This window comes from Melozone crissalis, unplaced genomic scaffold (assembly GCF_028551555.1).
Source record: "Melozone crissalis strain CALT ecotype California unplaced genomic scaffold, PUWL_Pcris_2 ptg000184l_1, whole genome shotgun sequence".
In the NCBI taxonomy this organism is placed as follows: domain Eukaryota; kingdom Metazoa; phylum Chordata; class Aves; order Passeriformes; family Passerellidae; genus Melozone; species Melozone crissalis.
In genome coordinates, this window is record NW_026535949.1 from 1353896 (window position 1) to 1372792 (window position 18897).

The window sequence follows — 18897 nt, forward strand, 5'->3', positions numbered from 1 at the left end:
AGCTGTACAACACTGCGATTGTGTGCGCAGCTTGCCAACTGAGAGAAAACAGTACCTGACCACTCTCCTGCCTTTTGTAATCACATGAACATTCGATTGGAAGCTGTTTTGGACAACTTTCTTTCTCTTCTTGCAAAACACTCGGCAGACCTCCGTGCAGCCTCTAGAACACGATGGGAGATGTTTTCTGTGCTGGCACAGTTTCTCCTTGCCAGAGAGAGTGGAAAAGCTTTTTGCTAAGATGTAGACGAGAAGAGAGGCTAAAGACGAAGGTACGGTGCTCTGCAGAGCAAAGCACCGCTCCCGGACCACTTTCGGCAGAAGGCGCACACCACAGAGCACTGTGAGGGGCAGAATCGTCTTTGCGCGAAGAAGCAGCTTCTTCGTCTCCGGGAGCCGGAGAGAGCGGCAACTTCGCAAAGGTGATGAAACAAGCTGTACAACACTGCGATTGTGTGCGCAGCTTGCCAACTGAGAGAAAACAGTACCTGACCACTCTCCTGCCTTTTCTATTCACATGAACATTTTATTGCAAGATGTTTTGGACAACTTTCTTTCTCTTCTTGCAAAACACTCGGCAGACCTCCGTGCAGCTTCTAGAACACGATGGGAGATGTTTTTTGTGCACGCACAGTTTCTCATTGCCAGACAGAGTGGAAAAGCTTTTTGCTAAGATGTAGACGAGAAGAGAGGCTAAAGACGAAGGTACGGTGCTCTGCAGAGCTAAGCACCGCTCCCGGACCACTTTCGGCAGAAGGCGCACACCGCAGAGCACTGTGAGCGGCAGAATCGTCTTTGCGCGAAGAAGCAGCTTCTTCGTCTCCGGGAGCCGGAGAGAGCGGCAACTTCGCAAAGGTGATGAAACAAGCTGTACAACACTGCGATTGTGTGCGCAGCTTGCCAACTGAGAGAAAACAGTACCTGACCACTCTCCTGCCTTTTCTATTCACATGAACATTCGATTGCAAGCTGTTTTGGACAACTTTCTTTCTCTTCTTGCAAAACACTCGGCAGACCTCCGTGCAGCCTCTAGAACACGATGGGAGATGTTTTCTGTGCTGGCACAGTTTCTCCTTGCCAGACAGAGTGGAAAAGCTTTTTGCTAAGATGTAGACGAGAAGAGAGGCTAAAGAAGCAGGTAGAGTGCTCTGCACAGCTAAGCACAGCTCCCGGACCTCTTTCGGCAGAAGACGCACACTGCAGAGCACAGTGAGCGGCAGAATCGTCTTTGCGCGAAGAAGCAGCTTCTTCGTCTCCGGGAGCCGGAGAGAGCGGCAACTTCGCAAAGGTGATGAAACAAGCCGTACGACACTGCAATTGTGCGCAGCTGGCCAACCTGGAGAAAACAGTACCTGACCACTCTCCTGCATTTTGTATTCACATGAACATTCGATTGCAAGCTGTTTTGGACAACTTTCTTTCTCTTCTTGCAAAACACTCGGCAGACCTGCGTGCAGCCTCTAGAACACGATGGGAGATGTTTTTTGTGCTGGCACAGTTTCTCCTTGCCAGACAGAGTGGAAAAGCTTTTTGCTAAGATGTAGACGAGAAGAGAGGCTAAAGAAGCAGGTATGGTGCTCGGCAGAGCTAAGCACAGCTCCCGGGCCTCTTTCGGCAGAAGACGCACACTGCAGAGCACAGTGAGCGGCAGAATCGTCTTTGCGCGAAGAAGCAGCTTCTTCGTCTCCGGGAGCCGGAGAGAGCGGCAACTTGCAAAGGTGATGAAACAAGCCGTACGACACTGCGATTGTGTGCGCAGCTGGCCAACCTGGAGAAAACAGTACCTGACCACTCTCCTGCATTTTCTATTCACATGAACATTCGATTGCAAGCTGTTTTGGACAACTTTCTTTCTCTTCTTGCAAAACACTCGGCAGACCTGCGTGCAGCCTCTAGAACACGATGGGAGATGTTTTCTGTGCTGGCACAGTTTCTCCTTGCCAGACAGAGTGGAAAAGCTTTTTGCTAAGATGTAGACGAGAAGAGAGGCTAAAGACGAAGGTACGGTGCTCTGCAGAGCAAAGCACCGCTCCCGGACCACTTTCGGCAGAAGGCGCACACCACAGAGCACTGTGAGGGGCAGAATCGTCTTTGCGCGAGGAAGCAGCTTCTTCGTCTCCGGGAGCCGGAGAGAGCGGCAACTTCGCAAAGGTGATGAAACAAGCTGTACAACACTGCGATTGTGTGCGCAGCTTGCCAACTGAGCGAAAACAGTACCTGACCACTCTCCTGCCTTTTGTATTCACATGAACATTTTATTGCAAGATGTTTTGGACAACTTTCTTTCTCTTCTTGCAAAACACTCGGCAGATCTCCGTGCAGCTTCTAGAACACGATGGGAGATGTTTTCTGTGCTGGCAAAGTTCTCCTGGCCAGACAGAGTGGAAAAGCTTTTTGCTAAGATGTAGACGAGAAGAGAGGCTAAAGACGAAGGTACGATGCTCTGCAGAGCTAAGCACCGCTCCCGGACATCTTTCGGCAGAAGGCGCACACCGCAGAGCACAGTGAGCGGCAGAATCGTCTTTGCGCGAAGAAGCAGCTTCTTCGTCTCCGGGAGCCGGAGAGAGCGGCAACTTCGCAAAGGTGATGAAACAAGCTGTACAACACTGCGATTGTGTGCGCAGCTTGCCAACTGAGAGAAAACAGTACCTGACCACTCTCCTGCCTTTTGTAATCACATGAACATTCGATTGGAAGCTCTTTTGGACAACTTTCTTTCTCTTCTTGCAAAACACTCGGCAGACCTGCGTGCAGCCTCTAGAACACGATGGGAGATGTTTTCTGTGCTGGCACAGTTTCTCCTTGCCAGACAGAGTGGAAAAGCTTTTTGCTAAGATGTAGACGAGAAGAGAGGCTAAAGACGAAGGTACGGTGCTCTGCAGAGCTAAGCACCGCTCCCGGACCTCTTTCGGCAGAAGGCGCACACCGCAGAGCACTGTGAGCGGCAGAATCGTCTTTGCGCGAAGAAGCAGCTTCTTCGTCTCCGGGAGCCGGAGAGAGCGGCAACTTCGCAAAGGTGATGAAACAAGCTGTACAACACTGCGATTGTGTGCGCAGCTTGCCAACTGAGAGAAAACAGTACCTGACCACTCTCCTGCCTTTTGTAATCACATGAACATTCGATTGCAAGCTGTTTTGGACAACTTTCTTTCTCTTCTTGCAAAACACTCGGCAGACCTGCGTGCAGCCTCTAGAACACGATGGGAGATGTTTTCTGTGCTGGCACAGTTTCTCCTTGCCAGACAGAGTGGAAAAGCTTTTTGCTAAGATGTAGACGAGAAGAGAGGCTAAAGAAGCAGGTAGAGTGCTCTGCAGAGCTAAGCACAGCTCCCGGACCTCTTTCGGCAGAAGGCGCACACCGCAGAGCACTGTGAGCGGCAGAATCGCCTTTGCGCGAAGAAGCAGCTTCTTCGTCTCCGGGAGCCGGAGAGAGCGGCAACATCGCAAAGGTGATGAAACAAGCTGTACAACACTGCGATTGTGTGCGCAGCTTGCCAACTGAGAGAAAACAGTACCTGACCATTCTCCTGCCTTTTCTAATCACTTGAACATTCGATTGCAAGCTGTTTTGGACAACTTTCTTTCTCTTCTTGCAAAACACTCGGCAGACCTCCGTGCAGCCTCTAGAACACGATGGGAGATGTTTTTTGTGCTGGCACAGTTTCTCCTTGCCAGACAGAGTGGAAAAGCTTTTTGCTAAATGTAGACGAGAAGAGAGGCTAAAGAAGCAGGTATGGTGCTCGGCAGAGCTAAGCACCGCTCCCGGGCATCTTTCGGCAGAAGACGCACACTGCAGAGCACAGTGAGCGGCAGAATCGTCTTTGCGCGAAGAAGCAGATTCTTCGTCTCCGGGAGCCGGAGAGAGCGGCAACTTCGCAAAGGTGATGATACATGCCGTACGACACTGCGATTGTGTACGCAGCTGGCCAACCTGGAGAAAACAGTACCTGACCACTCTCCTGCATTTTCTATTCACATGAACATTCGATTGCAAGCTGTTTTGGACAACTTTCTTTCTCTTCTTGCAAAACACTCGGCAGACCTGCGTGCAGCCTCTAGAACACGATGGGAGATGTTTTTTGTGCTGGCACAGTTTCTCCTTGCCAGACAGAGTGGAAAAGCTTTTTGCTAAGATGTAGACGAGAAGAGAGGCTAAAGACGAAGGTACGGTGCTCTGCAGAGCTAAGCACCGCTCCCGGACCACTTTCGGCAGAAGGCGCACACCACAGAGCACTGTGAGCGGCAGAATCGTCTTTGCGCGAAGAAGCAGCTTCTTCGTCTCCGGGAGCCGGAGAGAGCGGCAACTTCGCAAAGGTGATGAAACAAGCTGTACAACACTGCGATTGTGTGCGCAGCTTGCCAACTGAGAGAAAACAGTACCTGACCACTCTCCTGCCTTTTCTATTCACATGAACATTTTATTGCAAGATGTTTTGGACAACTTTCTTTCTTTTCTTGCAAAACACTCGGCAGATCTCCGTGCAGCTTCTAGAACACGATGGGAGATGTTTTATGTGCTGGCAAAGTTTCTCCTGGCCAGACAGAGTGGAAAAGCTTTTTGCTAAGATGTAGACGAGAAGAGAGGCTAAAGACGAAGGTACGATGCTCTGCAGAGCTAAGCACCGTTCCGGGCCTCTTTCGGCTGAAGGCGCACACCGCAGAGCACTGTGAGCGGAAGAATCGTCTTTGCGCGAAGAAGCAGCTTCTTCGTCTCCGGGAGCCGGAGAGAGCGGCAACTTCGCAAAGGTGATGAAACAAGCTGTACAACACTGCGATTGTGTGCGCAGCTTGCCAACTGAGAGAAAACAGTACCTGACCACTCTCCTGTCTTTTCTATTCACATGAACATTCGATTGCAAGCTGTTTTGGACAACTTTCTTTCTCTTCTTGCAAAACACTCGGCAGACCTGCGTGCAGCCTCTAGAACACGATGGGAGATGTTTTCTGTGCTGGCACAGTTTCTCCTTGCCAGACAGAGTGGAAAAGCTTTTTGCTAAGATGTAGACGAGAAGAGAGGCTAAAGACGAAGGTACGGTGCTCTGCAGAGCTAAGCACCGCTCCCGGACCTCTTTCGGCAGAAGGCGCACACCGCAGAGCACTGTGAGCGGCAGAATCGCCTTTGCGCGAAGAAGCAGCTTCTTCGTCTCCGGGAGCCGGAGAGAGCGGCAACTTCGCAAAGGTGATGAAACAAGCTGTACAACACTGCGATTGTGTGCGCAGCTTGCCAACTGAGAGAAAACAGTACCTGACCACTCTCCTGCCCTTTCTAATCACTTGAACATTCGATTGCAAGCTGTTTTGGACAACTTTCTTTCTCTTCTTGCAAAACACTCGGCACACCTCCGTGCAGCTTCTAGAGCACGATGGGAGATGTTTTATGTGCTGGCAAAGTTTCTCCTGGCCAGACAGAGTGGAAAAGCTTTTTGCTAAGATGTAGACGAGAAGAGAGGCTAAAGACGAAGGTACGGTGCTCTGCAGAGCTAAGCACCGCTCCCGGGCCTCTTTCGGCATAAGGCGCACACCGCAGAGCACTGTGAGCGGCAGAATCGTCTTTGCGCGAAGAAGCAGCTTCTTCGTCTCCGGGAGCCGGAGAGAGCGGCAACTTCGCAAAGGTGATGAAACAAGCTGTACGACACTGCGATTGTGTGCGCAGCTTGCCAACTGAGAGAAAACAGTACCTGACCACTCTCCTGCCTTTTCTATTCACATGAACATTCGATTGCAAGCTGTTTTGGACAACTTTCTTTCTCTTCTTGCAAAACACTCGGCAGACCTCCGTGCAGCCTCTAGAACACGATGGGAGATGTTTTCTGTGCTGGCACAGTTTCTCCTTGCCAGACAGAGTGGAAAAGCTTTTTGCTAAGATGTAGACGAGAAGAGAGGCTAAAGAAGCAGGTAGAGTGCTCTGCAGAGCCAAGCACAGCTCCCGGACCTCTTTCGGCAGAAGGCGCACACCGCAGAGCACTGTGAGCGGCAGAATCGTCTTTGCGCGAAGAAGCAGCTTCTTCGTCTCCGGGAGCCGGAGAGAGCGGCAACTTCGCAAAGGTGATGAAACAAGCTGTACGACACTGCGATTGTGTGCGCAGCTTGCCAAGTGAGAGAAAACAGTACCTGACCACTCTCCTGCCTTTTCTAATCACTTGAACATTCGATTGCAAGCTGTTTTGGACAACTTTCTTTCTCTTCTTGCAAAACACTCGGCAGACCTCCGTGCAGCTTCTAGAACACGATGGGAGATGTTTTTTGTGCAGGCACAGTTTCTCCTTGCCAGACAGAGTGGAAAAGCTTTTTGCTAAGATGTAGACGAGAAGAGAGGCTAAAGACGAAGGTACGGTGCTCTGCAGAGCTAAGCACCGCTCCCGGACCTCTTTCGGCAGAAGGCGCACACCGCAGAGCACTGTGAGTGGCAGAATCGTCTTTGCGCGAAGAAGCAGCTTCTTCGTCTCCGGGAGCCGGAGAGAGCGGCAACTTCGCAAAGGTGATGAAACAAGCTGTACAACACTGCGATTGTGTGCGCAGCGTGCCAACTGAGAGAAAACAGTACCTGACCACTCTCCTGTCTTTTCTATTCACATGAACATTCGATTGCAAGCTGTTTTGGACAACTTTCTTTCTCTTCTTGCAAAACACTCGGCAGACCTCCGTGCAGCCTCTAGAACACGATGGGAGATGTTTTCTGTGCTGGCACAGTTTCTCCTTGCCAGACAGAGTGGAAAAGCTTTTTGCTAAGATGTAGACGAGAAGAGAGGCTAAAGACGAAGGTACGGTGCTCTGCAGAGCTAAGCACCGCTCCCGGACCTCTTTCGGCAGAAGGCGCACACCGCAGAGCACTGTGAGCGGCAGAATCGTCTTTGCGCGAAGAAGCAGCTTCTTCGTCTCCGGGAGCCGGAGAGAGCGGCAACTTCGCAAAGGTGATGAAACAAGCTGTACAACACTGCGATTGTGTGCGCAGCTTGCCAACTGAGAGAAAACAGTACCTGACCACTCTGCTGCCTTTTCTATTCACATGAACATTCGATTGCAAGCTGTTTTGGACAACTTTCTTTCTCTTCTTGCAAAACACTCGGCAGATCTCCGTGCAGCTTCTAGAACACGATGGGAGATGTTTTCTGTGCTGGCACAGTTTCTCCTTGCCAGACAGAGTGGAAAAGCTTTTTGCTAAGATGTAGACGAGAAGAGAGGCTAAAGACGAAGGTACGGTGCTCTGCAGAGCTAAGCACCGCTCCCGGACCTCTTTCGGCAGAAGGCGCACACCGCAGAGCACTGTGAGCGGCAGAATCGTCTTTGCGCGAAGAAGCAGCTTCTTCGTCTCCGGGAGCCGGAGAGAGCGGCAACTTCGCAAAGGTGATGAAACAAGCCGTACGACACTGCGATTGTGTGCGCAGCTGGCCAACCTGGAGAAAACAGTACCTGACCACTCTCCTGCATTTTCTATTCACATGAACATTCGATTGCAAGCTGTTTTGGACAACTTTCTTTCTCTTCTTGCAAAACACTCGGCAGACCTGCGTGCAGCCTCTAGAACACGATGGGAGATGTTTTTTGTGCTGGCACAGTTTCTCCTTGCCAGACAGAGTGGAAAAGCTTTTTGCTAAGATGTAGACGAGAAGAGAGGCTAAAGACGAAGGTACGGTGCTCTGCAGAGCTAAGCACAGCTCCCGGACCTCTTTCGGCAGAAGGCGCACACCGCAGAGCACTGTGAGCGGCAGAATCGCCTTTGCGCGAAGAAGCAGCTTCTTCGTCTCCGGGAGCCGGAGAGAGCGGCAACATCGCAAAGGTGATGAAACAAGCTGTACAACACTGCGATTGTGTGCGCAGCTTGCCAACTGAGAGAAAACAGTACCTGACCATTCTCCTGCCTTTTGTAATCACATGAACATTCGATTGCAAGCTGTTTTGGACAACTTTCTTTCTCTTCTTGCAAAACACTCGGCAGACCTCCGTGCAGCCTCTAGAACACGATGGGAGATGTTTTTTGTGCTGGCACAGTTTCTCCTTGCCAGACAGAGTGGAAAAGCTTTTTGCTAAATGTAGACGAGAAGAGAGGCTAAAGAAGCAGGTATGGTGCTCGGCAGAGCTAAGCACAGCTCCCGGGCATCTTTCGGCAGAAGACGCACACTGCAGAGCACAGTGAGCGGCAGAATCGTCTTTGCGCGAAGAAGCAGATTCTTCGTCTCCGGGAGCCGGAGAGAGCGGCAACTTCGCAAAGGTGATGATACATGCCGTACGACACTGCGATTGTGTACGCAGCTGGCCAACCTGGAGAAAACAGTACCTGACCACTCTCCTGCATTTTCTATTCACATGAACATTCGATTGCAAGCTGTTTTGGACAACTTTCTTTCTCTTCTTGCAAAACACTCGGCAGACCTGCGTGCAGCCTCTAGAACACGATGGGAGATGTTTTCAGTGCTGGCACAGTTTCTCCTTGCCAGACAGAGTGGAAAAGCTTTTTGCTAAGATGTAGACGAGAAGAGAGGCTAAAGACGAAGGTACGGTGCTCTGCAGAGCTAAGCACCGCTCCCGGACCACTTTCGGCAGAAGGCGCACACCACAGAGCACTGTGAGCGGCAGAATCGTCTTTGCGCGAAGAAGCAGCTTCTTCGTCTCCGGGAGCCGGAGAGAGCGGCAACTTCGCAAAGGTGATGAAACAAGCTGTACAACACTGCGATTGTGTGCGCAGCTTGCCAACTGAGAGAAAACAGTACCTGACCACTCTCCTGCCTTTTCTATTCACATGAACATTTTATTGCAAGATGTTTTGGACAACTTTCTTTCTTTTCTTGCAAAACACTCGGCAGATCTCCGTGCAGCTTCTAGAACACGATGGGAGATGTTTTCTGTGCTGGCAAAGTTTCTCCTGGCCAGACAGAGTGGAAAAGCTTTTTGCTAAGATGTAGACGAGAAGAGAGGCTAAAGACGAAGGTACGATGCTCTGCAGAGCTAAGCACCGTTCCGGGCCTCTTTCGGCTGAAGGCGCACACCGCAGAGCACTGTGAGCGGAAGAATCGTCTTTGCGCGAAGAAGCAGCTTCTTCGTCTCCGGGAGCCGGAGAGAGCGGCAACTTCGCAAAGGTGATGAAACAAGCTGTACAACACTGCGATTGTGTGCGCAGCTTGCCAACTGAGAGAAAACAGTACCTGACCACTCTCCTGTCTTTTCTATTCACATGAACATTCGATTGCAAGCTGTTTTGGACAACTTTCTTTCTCTTCTTGCAAAACACTCGGCAGACCTGCGTGCAGCCTCTAGAACACGATGGGAGATGTTTTCTGTGCTGGCACAGTTTCTCCTTGCCAGACAGAGTGGAAAAGCTTTTTGCTAAGATGTAGACGAGAAGAGAGGCTAAAGACGAAGGTACGGTGCTCTGCAGAGCTAAGCACCGCTCCCGGACCTCTTTCGGCAGAAGGCGCACACCGCAGAGCACTGTGAGCGGCAGAATCGCCTTTGCGCGAAGAAGCAGCTTCTTCGTCTCCGGGAGCCGGAGAGAGCGGCAACATCGCAAAGGTGATGAAACAAGCTGTACAACACTGCGATTGTGTGCGCAGCTTGCCAACTGAGAGAAAACAGTACCTGACCACTCTCCTGCCCTTTCTAATCACTTGAACATTCGATTGCAAGCTGTTTTGGACAACTTTCTTTCTCTTCTTGCAAAACACTCGGCACACCTCCGTGCAGCTTCTAGAGCACGATGGGAGATGTTTTATGTGCTGGTAAAGTTTCTCCTGGCCAGACAGAGTGGAAAAGCTTTTTGCTAAGATGTAGACGAGAAGAGAGGCTAAAGACGAAGGTACGGTGCTCTGCAGAGCTAAGCACCGCTCCCGGGCCTCTTTCGGCATAAGGCGCACACCGCAGAGCACTGTGAGCGGCAGAATCGTCTTTGCGCGAAGAAGCAGCTTCTTCGTCTCCGGGAGCCGGAGAGAGCGGCAACTTCGCAAAGGTGATGAAACAAGCTGTACGACACTGCGATTGTGTGCGCAGCTTGCCAACTGAGAGAAAACAGTACCTGACCACTCTCCTGCCTTTTCTATTCACATGAACATTCGATTGCAAGCTGTTTTGGACAACTTTCTTTCTCTTCTTGCAAAACACTCGGCAGACCTCCGTGCAGCCTCTAGAACACGATGGGAGATGTTTTCTGTCCTGGCACAGTTTCTCCTTGCCAGACAGAGTGGAAAAGCTTTTTGCTAAGATGTAGACGAGAAGAGAGGCTAAAGAAGCAGGTAGAGTGCTCTGCAGAGCCAAGCACAGCTCCCGGACCTCTTTCGGCAGAAGGCGCACACCGCAGAGCACTGTGAGCGGCAGAATCGTCTTTGCGCGAAGAAGCAGCTTCTTCGTCTCCGGGAGCCGGAGAGAGCGGCAACTTCGCAAAGGTGATGAAACAAGCTGTACGACACTGCGATTGTGTGCGCAGCTTGCCAAGTGAGAGAAAACAGTACCTGACCACTCTCCTGCCTTTTCTAATCACTTGAACATTCGATTGCAAGCTGTTTTGGACAACTTTCTTTCTCTTCTTGCAAAACACTCGGCAGACCTCCGTGCAGCTTCTAGAACACGATGGGAGATGTTTTTTGTGCAGGCACAGTTTCTCATTGCCAGACAGAGTGGAAAAGCTTTTTGCTAAGATGTAGACGAGAAGAGAGGCTAAAGACGAAGTTACGGTGCTCTGCAGAGCTAAGCACCGCTCCCGGACCACTTTCGGCAGAAGGCGCACACCGCAGAGCACTGTGAGCGGCAGAATCGTCTTTGCGCGAAGAAGCAGCTTCTTCGTCTCCGGGAGCCGGAGAGAGCGGCAACTTCGCAAAGGTGATGAAACAAGCTGTACAACACTGCGATTGTGTGCGCAGCTTGCCAACTGAGAGAAAACAGTACCTGACCACTCTCCTGCCTTTTCTATTCACATGAACATTCGATTGCAAGCTGTTTTGGACAACTTTCTTTCTCTTCTTGCAAAACACTCGGCAGACCTCCGTGCAGCCTCTAGAACACGATGGGAGATGTTTTCTGTGCTGGCACAGTTTCTCCTTGCCAGACAGAGTGGAAAAGCTTTTTGCTAAGATGTAGACGAGAAGAGAGGCTAAAGAAGCAGGTAGAGTGCTCTGCACAGCTAAGCACAGCTCCCGGACCTCTTTCGGCAGAAGACGCACACTGCAGAGCACAGTGAGCGGCAGAATCGTCTTTGCGCGAAGAAGCAGCTTCTTCGTCTCCGGGAGCCGGAGAGAGCGGCAACTTCGCAAAGGTGATGAAACAAGCCGTACGACACTGCAATTGTGCGCAGCTGGCCAACCTGGAGAAAACAGTACCTGACCACTCTCCTGCATTTTGTATTCACATGAACATTCGATTGCAAGCTGTTTTGGACAACTTTCTTTCTCTTCTTGCAAAACACTCGGCAGACCTGCGTGCAGCCTCTAGAACACGATGGGAGATGTTTTTTGTGCTGGCACAGTTTCTCCTTGCCAGACAGAGTGGAAAAGCTTTTTGCTAAGATGTAGACGAGAAGAGAGGCTAAAGAAGCAGGTATGGTGCTCGGCAGAGCTAAGCACAGCTCCCGGGCCTCTTTCGGCAGAAGACGCACACTGCAGAGCACAGTGAGCGGCAGAATCGTCTTTGCGCGAAGAAGCAGCTTCTTCGTCTCCGGGAGCCGGAGAGAGCGGCAACTTGCAAAGGTGATGAAACAAGCCGTACGACACTGCGATTGTGTGCGCAGCTGGCCAACCTGGAGAAAACAGTACCTGACCACTCTCCTGCATTTTCTATTCACATGAACATTCGATTGCAAGCTGTTTTGGACAACTTTCTTTCTCTTCTTGCAAAACACTCGGCAGACCTGCGTGCAGCCTCTAGAACACGATGGGAGATGTTTTCTGTGCTGGCACAGTTTCTCCTTGCCAGACAGAGTGGAAAAGCTTTTTGCTAAGATGTAGACGAGAAGAGAGGCTAAAGACGAAGGTACGGTGCTCTGCAGAGCAAAGCACCGCTCCCGGACCACTTTCGGCAGAAGGCGCACACCACAGAGCACTGTGAGGGGCAGAATCGTCTTTGCGCGAGGATGCAGCTTCTTCGTCTCCGGGAGCCGGAGAGAGCGGCAACTTCGCAAAGGTGATGAAACAAGCTGTACAACACTGCGATTGTGTGCGCAGCTTGCCAACTGAGCGAAAACAGTACCTGACCACTCTCCTGCCTTTTGTATTCACATGAACATTTTATTGCAAGATGTTTTGGACAACTTTCTTTCTCTTCTTGCAAAACACTCGGCAGATCTCCGTGCAGCTTCTAGAACACGATGGGAGATGTTTTCTGTGCTGGCAAAGTTCTCCTGGCCAGACAGAGTGGAAAAGCTTTTTGCTAAGATGTAGACGAGAAGAGAGGCTAAAGACGAAGGTACGATGCTCTGCAGAGCTAAGCACCGCTCCCGGACATCTTTCGGCAGAAGGCGCACACCGCAGAGCACAGTGAGCGGCAGAATCGTCTTTGCGCGAAGAAGCAGCTTCTTCGTCTCCGGGAGCCGGAGAGAGCGGCAACTTCGCAAAGGTGATGAAACAAGCTGTACAACACTGCGATTGTGTGCGCAGCTTGCCAACTGAGAGAAAACAGTACCTGACCACTCTCCTGCCTTTTGTAATCACATGAAAATTCGATTGGAAGCTCTTTTGGACAACTTTCTTTCTCTTCTTGCAAAACACTCGGCAGACCTGCGTGCAGCCTCTAGAACACGATGGGAGATGTTTTCTGTGCTGGCACAGTTTCTCCTTGCCAGACAGAGTGGAAAAGCTTTTTGCTAAGATGTAGACGAGAAGAGAGGCTAAAGACGAAGGTACGGTGCTCTGCAGAGCTAAGCACCGCTCCCGGACCTCTTTCGGCAGAAGGCGCACACCGCAGAGCACTGTGAGCGGCAGAATCGTCTTTGCGCGAAGAAGCAGCTTCTTCGTCTCCGGGAGCCGGAGAGAGCGGCAACTTCGCAAAGGTGATGAAACAAGCTGTACAACACTGCGATTGTGTGCGCAGCTTGCCAACTGAGAGAAAACAGTACCTGACCACTCTCCTGCCTTTTGTAATCACATGAACATTCGATTGCAAGCTGTTTTGGACAACTTTCTTTCTCTTCTTGCAAAACACTCGGCAGACCTGCGTGCAGCCTCTAGAACACGATGGGAGATGTTTTCTGTGCTGGCACAGTTTCTCCTTGCCAGACAGAGTGGAAAAGCTTTTTGCTAAGATGTAGACGAGAAGAGAGGCTAAAGAAGCAGGTAGAGTGCTCTGCAGAGCTAAGCACAGCTCCCGGACCTCTTTCGGCAGAAGGCGCACACCGCAGAGCACTGTGAGCGGCAGAATCGCCTTTGCGCGAAGAAGCAGCTTCTTCGTCTCCGGGAGCCGGAGAGAGCGGCAACATCGCAAAGGTGATGAAACAAGCTGTACAACACTGCGATTGTGTGCGCAGCTTGCCAACTGAGAGAAAACAGTACCTGACCATTCTCCTGCCTTTTGTAATCACATGAACATTCGATTGCAAGCTGTTTTGGACAACTTTCTTTCTCTTCTTGCAAAACACTCGGCAGACCTCCGTGCAGCCTCTAGAACACGATGGGAGATGTTTTTTGTGCTGGCACAGTTTCTCCTTGCCAGACAGAGTGGAAAAGCTTTTTGCTAAATGTAGACGAGAAGAGAGGCTAAAGAAGCAGGTATGGTGCTCGGCAGAGCTAAGCACAGCTCCCGGGCATCTTTCGGCAGAAGACGCACACTGCAGAGCACAGTGAGCGGCAGAATCGTCTTTGCGCGAAGAAGCAGATTCTTCGTCTCCGGGAGCCGGAGAGAGCGGCAACTTCGCAAAGGTGATGATACATGCCGTACGACACTGCGATTGTGTACGCAGCTGGCCAACCTGGAGAAAACAGTACCTGACCACTCTCCTGCATTTTCTATTCACATGAACATTCGATTGCAAGCTGTTTTGGACAACTTTCTTTCTCTTCTTGCAAAACACTCGGCAGACCTGCGTGCAGCCTCTAGAACACGATGGGAGATGTTTTTTGTGCTGGCACAGTTTCTCCTTGCCAGACAGAGTGGAAAAGCTTTTTGCTAAGATGTAGACGAGAAGAGAGGCTAAAGACGAAGGTACGGTGCTCTGCAGAGCTAAGCACCGCTCCCGGACCACTTTCGGCAGAAGGCGCACACCACAGAGCACTGTGAGCGGCAGAATCGTCTTTGCGCGAAGAAGCAGCTTCTTCGTCTCCGGGAGCCGGAGAGAGCGGCAACTTCGCAAAGGTGATGAAACAAGCTGTACAACACTGCGATTGTGTGCGCAGCTTGCCAACTGAGAGAAAACAGTACCTGACCACTCTCCTGCCTTTTCTATTCACATGAGCATTTTATTGCAAGATGTTTTGGACAACTTTCTTTCTTTTCTTGCAAAACACTCGGCAGATCTCCGTGCAGCTTCTAGAACACGATGGGAGATGTTTTATGTGCTGGCAAAGTTTCTCCTGGCCAGACAGAGTGGAAAAGCTTTTTGCTAAGATGTAGACGAGAAGAGAGGCTAAAGACGAAGGTACGATGCTCTGCAGAGCTAAGCACCGTTCCGGGCCTCTTTCGGCTGAAGGCGCACACCGCAGAGCACTGTGAGCGGAAGAATCGTCTTTGCGCGAAGAAGCAGCTTCTTCGTCTCCGGGAGCCGGAGAGAGCGGCAACTTCGCAAAGGTGATGAAACAAGCTGTACAACACTGCGATTGTGTGCGCAGCTTGCCAACTGAGAGAAAACAGTACCTGACCACTCTCCTGTCTTTTCTATTCACATGAACATTCGATTGCAAGCTGTTTTGGACAACTTTCTTTCTCTTCTTGCAAAACACTCGGCAGACCTGCGTGCAGCCTCTAGAACACGATGGGAGATGTTTTCTGTGCTGGCACAGTTTCTCCTTGCCAGACAGAGTGGAAAAGCTTTTTGCTAAGATGTAGACGAGAAGAGAGGCTAAAGACGAAGGTACGGTGCTCTGCAGAGCTAAGCACCGCTCCCGGACCTCTTTCGGCAGAAGGCGCACACCGCAGAGCACTGTGAGCGGCAGAATCGCCTTTGCGCGAAGAAGCAGCTTCTTCGTCTCCGGGAGCCGGAGAGAGCGGCAACTTCGCAAAGGTGATGAAACAAGCTGTACAACACTGCGATTGTGTGCGCAGCTTGCCAACTGAGAGAAAACAGTACCTGACCACTCTCCTGCCCTTTCTAATCACTTGAACATTCGATTGCAAGCTGTTTTGGACAACTTTCTTTCTCTTCTTGCAAAACACTCGGCACACCTCCGTGCAGCTTCTAGAGCACGATGGGAGATGTTTTATGTGCTGGCAAAGTTTCTCCTGGCCAGACAGAGTGGAAAAGCTTTTTGCTAAGATGTAGACGAGAAGAGAGGCTAAAGACGAAGGTACGGTGCTCTGCAGAGCTAAGCACCGCTCCCGGGCCTCTTTCGGCATAAGGCGCACACCGCAGAGCACTGTGAGCGGCAGAATCGTCTTTGCGCGAAGAAGCAGCTTCTTCGTCACCGGGAGCCGGAGAGAGCGGCAACTTCGCAAAGGTGATGAAACAAGCTGTACGACACTGCGATTGTGTGCGCAGCTTGCCAACTGAGAGAAAACAGTACCTGACCACTCTCCTGCCTTTTCTATTCACATGAACATTCGATTGCAAGCTGTTTTGGACAACTTTCTTTCTCTTCTTGCAAAACACTCGGCAGACCTCCGTGCAGCCTCTAGAACACGATGGGAGATGTTTTCTGTGCTGGCACAGTTTCTCCTTGCCAGACAGAGTGGAAAAGCTTTTTGCTAAGATGTAGACGAGAAGAGAGGCTAAAGAAGCAGGTAGAGTGCTCTGCAGAGCCAAGCACAGCTCCCGGACCTCTTTCGGCAGAAGGCGCACACCGCAGAGCACTGTGAGCGGCAGAATCGTCTTTGCGCGAAGAAGCAGCTTCTTCGTCTCCGGGAGCCGGAGAGAGCGGCAACTTCGCAAAGGTGATGAAACAAGCTGTACGACACTGCGATTGTGTGCGCAGCTTGCCAAGTGAGAGAAAACAGTACCTGACCACTCTCCTGCCTTTTCTAATCACTTGAACATTCGATTGCAAGCTGTTTTGGACAACTTTCTTTCTCTTCTTGCAAAACACTCGGCAGACCTCCGTGCAGCTTCTAGAACACGATGGGAGATGTTTTTTGTGCAGGCACAGTTTCTCATTGCCAGACAGAGTGGAAAAGCTTTTTGCTAAGATGTAGACGAGAAGAGAGGCTAAAGACGAAGGTACGGTGCTCTGCAGAGCTAAGCACCGCTCCCGGACCACTTTCGGCAGAAGGCGCACACCGCAGAGCACTGTGAGCGGCAGAATCGTCTTTGCGCGAAGAAGCAGCTTCTTCGTCTCCGGGAGCCGGAGAGAGCGGCAACTTGGCAAAGGTGATGAAACAAGCTGTACAACACTGCGATTGTGTGCGCAGCTTGCCAACTGAGAGAAAACAGTACCTGACCACTCTCCTGCCTTTTCTATTCACATGAACATTCGATTGCAAGCTGTTTTGGACAACTTTCTTTCTCTTCTTGCAAAACACTCGGCAGACCTCCGTGCAGCCTCTAGAACACGATGGGAGATGTTTTCTGTGCTGGCACAGTTTCTCCTTGCCAGACAGAGTGGAAAAGCTTTTTGCTAAGATGTAGACGAGAAGAGAGGCTAAAGAAGCAGGTAGAGTGCTCTGCAGAGCTAAGCACAGCTCCCGGACCTCTTTCGGCAGAAGACGCACACTGCAGAGCACAGTGAGCGGCAGAATCGTCTTTGCGCGAAGAAGCAGCTTCTTCGTCTCCGGGAGCCGGAGAGAGCGGCAACTTCGCAAAGGTGATGAAACAAGCCGTACGACACTGCAATTGTGCGCAGCTGGCCAACCTGGAGAAAACAGTACCTGACCACTCTCCTGCATTTTGTATTCACATGAACATTCGATTGCAAGCTGTTTTGGACAACTTTCTTTCTCTTCTTGCAAAACACTCGGCAGACCTGCGTGCAGCCTCTAGAACACGATGGGAGATGTTTTTTGTGCTGGCACAGTTTCTCCTTGCCAGACAGAGTGGAAAAGCTTTTTGCTAAGATGTAGACGAGAAGAGAGGCTAAAGAAGCAGGTATGGTGCTCGGCAGAGCTAAGCACAGCTCCCGGGCCTCTTTCGGCAGAAGACGCACACTGCAGAGCACAGTGAGCGGCAGAATCGTCTTTGCGCGAAGAAGCAGCTTCTTCGTCTCCGGGAGCCGGAGAGAGCGGCAACTTGCAAAGGTGATGAAACAAGCCGTACGACACTGCGATTGTGTGCGCAGCTGGCCAACCTGGAGAAAACAGTACCTGACCACTCTCCTGCATTTTCTATTCACATGAACATTCGATTGCAAGCTGTTTTGGACAACTTTCTTTCTCTTCTTGCAAAACACTCGGCAGACCTGCGTGCAGCCTCTAGAACACGATGGGAGATGTTTTCTGTGCTGGCACAGTTTCTCCTTGCCAGACAGAGTGGAAAAGCTTTTTGCTAAGATGTAGACGAGAAGAGAGGCTAAAGACGAAGGTACGGTGCTCTGCAGAGCAAAGCACCGCTCCCGGACCACTTTCGGCAGAAGGCGCACACCACAGAGCACTGTGAGGGGCAGAATCGTCTTTGCGCGAGGATGCAGCTTCTTCGTCTCCGGGAGCCGGAGAGAGCGGCAACTTCGCAAAGGTGATGAAACAAGCTGTACAACACTGCGATTGTGTGCGCAGCTTGCCAACTGAGCGAAAACAGTACCTGACCACTCTCCTGCCTTTTGTATTCACATGAACATTTTATTGCAAGATGTTTTGGACAACTTTCTTTCTCTTCTTGCAAAACACTCGGCAGATCTCCGTGCAGCTTCTAGAACACGATGGGAGATGTTTTCTGTGCTGGCAAAGTTCTCCTGGCCAGACAGAGTGGAAAAGCTTTTTGCTAAGATGTAGACGAGAAGAGAGGCTAAAGACGAAGGTACGATGCTCTGCAGAGCTAAGCACCGCTCCCGGACATCTTTCGGCAGAAGGCGCACACCGCAGAGCACAGTGAGCGGCAGAATCGTCTTTGCGCAAGAAGCAGCTTCTTCGTCTCCGGGAGCCGGAGAGAGCGGCAACTTCGCAAAGGTGATGAAACAAGCTGTACAACACTGCGATTGTGTGCGCAGCTTGCCAACTGAGAGAAAACAGTACCTGACCACTCTCCTGCCTTTTGTAATCACATGAACATTCGATTGGAAGCTCTTTTGGACAACTTTCTTTCTCTTCTTGCAAAACACTCGGCAGACCTGCGTGCAGCCTCTAGAACACGATGGGAGATGTTTTCTGTGCTGGCAAAGTTTCTCCTTGCCAGACAGAGTGGAAAAGCTTTTTGCTAAGATGTAGACGAGAAGAGAGGCTAAAGACGAAGGTACGGTGCTCTGCAGAGCTAAGCACCGCTCCCGGACCTCTTTCGGCAGAAGGCGCACACCGCAGAGCACTGTGAGCGGCAGAATCGTCTTTGCGCGAAGAAGCAGCTTCTTCGTCTCCGGGAGCCGGAGAGAGCGGCAACTTCGCAAAGGTGATGAAACAAGCTGTACAACACTGCGATTGTGTGCGCAGCTTGCCAACTGAGAGAAAACAGTACCTGACCACTCTCCTGCCTTTTGTAATCACATGAACATTCGATTGCAAGCTGTTTTGGACAACTTTCTTTCTCTTCTTGCAAAACACTCGGCAGACCTGCGTGCAGCCTCTAGAACACGATGGGAGATGTTTTCTGTGCTGGCAAAGTTTCTCCTTGCCAGACAGAGTGGAAAAGCTTTTTGCTAAGATGTAGACGAGAAGAGAGGCTAAAGAAGCAGGTAGAGTGCTCTGCAGAGCTAAGCA